This window comes from Mus musculus, chromosome 9 (genome assembly GCF_000001635.26).
Source record: "Mus musculus strain C57BL/6J chromosome 9, GRCm38.p6 C57BL/6J".
Classification (NCBI taxonomy): Eukaryota; Metazoa; Chordata; class Mammalia; order Rodentia; family Muridae; genus Mus; species Mus musculus.
The window spans coordinates 75435665-75441014 of record NC_000075.6 but is presented as its reverse complement, the minus strand read 5'-3'; positions in this window follow the sequence as shown (position 1 = coordinate 75441014).

Genomic DNA, 5350 nt, shown 5'->3' with positions numbered 1-5350 from the left:
CACCCTTAAAAAAAAAAAAAAAAAAAGGGCTGGTGAGATGGCTCAGTGGGTAAGAGCACCCGACTGCTCTTCCAAAGGTCTGGAGTTCAAATCCCAGCAACCACATGGTGGCTAACAACCATCTGTAATGAGATCTGACTCCCTCTTCTGGAGTGTCTGAAGACAGCTACAGTGTACTTACATACAATAAATAAATAAATCTTTAAAAAAAAAAAAAAAAAAAAAAAAAAAGACCTGGTGAGATCGCTTGTCGGTAAATGACTTGCCCTTAAAGACTAAAGATCTGTTTTCCGAAAATCCAGCACCTACTTAAACTCAGGCACGGCTTCCAACATCTGTAATCCCAGCTCTCAGGTCCAATAAAGGACCTTGTCTTAAAATACAGATGCTGGATGGTGGTGTCTAGGCCAGCCTGGTCTACATAGCGAGTTCCAGGACAGCAGGACAGCCAGGGCTATACATAGAGATTCTGTCTGGGGGAAAAAAAATAAAAAAAAGTAAGGTGCTGCCTGGTGGGGTGAAGAGCATTTCAAGAATACACTGGAAATCGGCCTTTGGCCTCTAGGCACATGGAAAGTAGCTCTGTACAGAGCTTGCCTATTATGAGTGAGGGTTCAAATTCAATCTGCACTGGGGAAAAATAAAAGATTTAGGACTAGAAATCCCAATATGGGAGGCTGAGGCAGGAAGACAACTGAGAATTTGAGGCCAGCTGGGGCCACAAAGACAGCCTGGATTACTAAGGATGAAGCTTTCAGTAGTATTAGGTTAGTTTCTGGCAGTATTTGCTCATTTCTGATCTCTTCTTTAAATTACATTTATTAAAATAAATTTATTTTTAATTTTATTTCTTTAAATGTGCATGGGTGCTTTACTTTGCATACATATCTGTGCACCACATGCATACCTGGTACCTGAAGATGTCAGAAAGGGGCATCAATCACATTACCTGGGACTGGAGTTAGAGACAGCTGTTACCTTCCATGTGAGTGCTATGAATCAAACCTGGGTCCTCTGGAAGAGCAACCAGTGCAACCCAGCCAGTGTTCATAACCACAGAGCCATCTCTCCAAGTCTCCATTTCTAAGCTTTTTTTAAAAAGATTATTTATTTTATGTATATGAGTACACTGTAGCTGTACAGATGGTTGTGAGTCATCATGGGGTTGCTGGGAATTGAAATCAGGACCTCTGCTTGCTCCTTCCCCACTTGCTCCAGTCCCACACACTGTAGCTGTCTTCAGACACACCAGAAGAGGGTGTCAGATCTCATTACAGGTGGTTGTGAGCCACTGTATCATGCTGGGATTTGAACTCAGGACCTCTGGAAGAGCAGTCAGTGTTCTTAACTACTGAGCCATCTCTCCAGCCTATCTCTAAGCTTTTTTGGTTTTAGAATTATAGATAAGGGATTATAGATCAACATACCTATAAGATGGATATGGTTCTCAACATGTGGGTTGCAACTTCCTTGACAAATCTTTCTCTCCAAAAATATTTATGAGTCACAATAGTAGCAAGAAAAAGTTATGAAGTAGCAACCAAAATAATTTTATGGTTGGGGGCCACCACACATGAGGAACTATATTAGAGGGTCAAAGCATTAGGGAGGTTGAGAACCACTGCTAGAAGATATATTCTACTATATTACTGTTTTTTATGTGTGAAAAATGGGAGGAAATAGACTGTGGCTGTTGATAGCCTACCCAATATGATCTGCTTGGCCATAATGTAAATAATCACTTAAAATTCATCAGCAGTTTTAGATTTGTGTTAGGGGTGTGGGGTTTCAGAAATGGCTCTGAGTGCTGGGACCATAAGTGTTTCACATTTAACTTATTTTATTTCACTTTAGAGACAGGATCTCATGTAGCCCAGACTGGCTTCAAATTCTTTTTGTGGCTGAAGCTGGCCTATTGAACTTTTTTTTTTTAAAGATTTATTTATTATATGTAAGTACACTGTAACTGTCTTCAGACACACCAGAAGGGGGCATCAGATCTCATTACAGATGTTTGTGAGCCACCATGTGGTTGCTGGGATTTGAACTCAGGACTTCCAGAAGAGCAGTCAATGCTCTTAACTGCTGAGCCACCTCTCCAGCCAGCCTATTGAACGTCTAAGATCCTCCTACCTCTTTAAGTGAAAAGACTGGATTAGAGTCACTTCACCTGGTTTGATGTTTGACTTTTAAAACATAATAAATACATATCCACATTGAATTTTTAATATGATGTTGGGCTTCTCAGGAGAGCAAATGGGAAGAAATAAGTTAGCTGAGCGCCTTTAATCCAAGCACTTGTGAGGCAGAGGCAGGCAGAACTCTGAGTCCAAGGCCAGCCTGGTCTATGGAGTGAGTTTCAGGACAGCTGGGGCTACACAGAGAGATGGTATCGAAAAACACCAAGCACTTGTCAGGCAGAGGCAGGTGGCTCTCTGTGAGTTCAAGGACAGCCTGGTCTACAGATCAAGTTCCAAGACAGTTAAGATGGCATTTTGAGATCCTGTCTCAAAAGAATAAAGAAGGAAAGCCCAAACCTCTGTGTGATGTGTTATATAAAGATGAAGAGAGAAGAAATATGTTCTATGGGGGGGGGGGCAGGTAGTAAGTAGTCAGGTATGGGGGAAGGGGATGTCTCAGCGGGCCCATGCCAAGGCATCCCTTCTCCCTGAGGGACCAGCCACATGAGGATATAGTATAGCATAGAGTTTATTCAGGGCATGGGGAGGAGAGTTAAGAGTGTAGTAGAGACAGAGAGAGAGAGAGAGAGGAGAAATAGAGTAGAGGCTAGCCATGAGCACGTGGAGGGGGGAAGGGAACGGGGAAGGGAGGGGGAAGGGACAAAACAGGAGCAAGAGAAGAGCAAGAGAGAGCAAGAGAACAAGAGAGGGAGGAGGGGACAAGCAGCTCCTTTTATAGCGAGTCAGGCCTACCTGGCTGTTGCCAGGTAACCGTGGGGTGGAGTTTAGACAGAATGCTAACACCATATAGCACAAAATTGGCCCATTGTCTCCAGGACACCCAGCCCATCAGTAAAAGCAGGAAATGGTGGTTGCCTTCCTGAGAAAGAAACCTGAGGAACCGTAGGATAGGCAGGGGAGAAATGCCATCATTCATTCACTTTTTTAAAAGATTCATTATTTTTATGTACACACACACACACACACACACACACACACACACACACACACACACACCCTGCTTATCTCTACATGTACCACCAGCAGAAGCCAGAAGAGGGCATCATATCCCCTGGAACTGGAGTTGTGAACCACTTAAAATGGATGCTAGAACCCAACCTCAAATCTTCAATATAGTACTAGCTCATAACTGCTAAGCCATCCCTCCTGCTCCACTACTGCCTTTTTAAAAATACCTTCTGGGTTTTGTATAAAGTATCTTCTAAAATTAAAGTCAAATTTAGAAATACTAAAAAGTTACCAAATGCCAGTGGTGCATAATTAGTTCTGAGTGCAGAGATTTTCTTTTGTTCTGTTTTCTACACTTTCCTACAATGGGAATATATTAGAATAAGCAAGGGCATTTTTATTTTTATCTCGTAGGACAGACTGTGTTGTGTTTTTCCTATTAATGTGGCAAGCTGGTTAGGGTTTTGTTTGTCAACTTGACATAAGCTAGAGTCATCTGGAAAGACACACTCTCAAGTAAAACTATGCATCTATCAGACTGGCCTGTAGGTAAGCTGTGGGGGCATTTTCTCGATTAATGGTTGATGTGGGAGGGCCCAGTGCATTTTGGGTGGTAAGTAATACCACCTGTGCAGGTGGTATTACTTCTAAGTCCCCTCCCCTTGCTACTACAGCAGCTGACCTCATCCTGTCTGCTGGTCGAGGTCTTTCCAGGACACAGCTCCCTGGTAACCCTCAACAGGCAGGAAGTAACTAAAGCCAGCCCCTTCCCAAGCCCCTTTTCTAACCAACAAAAGAGCCACCTTAATTTCTCTCCTAAGAAACGCTTTCTGATTTAATAATGTAAGTAAGTAATACTACCTGGGCAGGTAGTTCTGTCATATGCCAAGCCCGGGAGCAGCACTCCTCCGTGGTTCCCCTTCAGTCCTTGCCTTGAGTTTCTGCCCTGATTTTTCAAGATAGAATGTAAACTGGAAGGTGAAATAGGCTCTTTCCTTCCCAAATCACTTCGAGTCAATGTTACAATAGAAAGTAAACTGACTTTTGGCAAGGGGGATTCTGACAATTGTTTTTATAATTGTAGCAGAAATGCATAATGTAGTATAAACTGAAAGTCACATTAGTTGCCTCTCCCCGCCCCAGGCCTCGTGTGTGTGTGTGTGTGTGTGTGTGTGTGTGTGTGTGTGTGTGTGTGTGTGTGTACACACTTGGTACCATAAAACGTATTTGGATATGAAGCTAGTTTCCATATAGAAGAGTTTTCTGGGTATTTAGAAACAGACACTTCCCGAAATTAAGTTTAAGCTTTTTTTCTCAAAATAATGACAACTATTCTGTCCTTAACCCTCATTTTTTTTCCCCCACTGCCATGTATCAACTGGGTTTTTAGGAGGTTCTATTGTCTACTTCAAAGCCCTGGTAAATTTCCGATGTAAATGAGAGTTTAGACAAGAAAAGATGAATGTGGAAAGTGTCTGGGTACACTTCCTATGAAAATGTGTATTTATGTGGAGAAAAAGAGGAAAAACAAACCACATCAAACAGAAGAACGTTATTAAATCAGAAAGCGTTTCTTAGGAGAGAAATTAAGGTGGCTCTTTTGTTGGTTAGGAGCCTTTCCCTCCGACGCAAAGGGGCTTGGGAAGAGGCTGGCTTTAGTTACTTCCTGCCTGTTGAGGGTTACCAGGGAACTGTGTCCTGGAAAGACCTCTCGGCCAGCAGGCAGGATGAGGTCAGCTGCTTCAGTAGCAAGGGGAGGGGACTTAGAAGACAGAAACCCGCGGAGGAGGCGGGACCCGACGGGAGGAGAGTGACAGCTGTAAGAATACCCAGTACCCGGATGGAGAGACCAGAGGACAATAGATAGGGGAAAGGAGAGGAAAGGACATCTTTAAAGTGCCTAATGAAATCGTGGTGTTAAGGAGGACAGGGAGAGGACTAGAGGGATGATGGCTCAGTGGTTAAGTGTGTGTGTGTTTACCCCTCTGACTGTGGGCTCTGTAGACTAGGCTGGTCTTGAACACTGGTGGAGCACGCCTTTAATCTCAGCACTCAGGAGGCAGATCTCTGAGTTCGAAGCTAGCCTGGTTTACAGAACAAGCTCCAGGACAGCCCAGGGCTACACAGAGAAACCCTGTCTCACTCCGGCTCCCAAAATGGAGACAAAAGTGGGAGAACACTTCCCAACTTCTAAAACATGA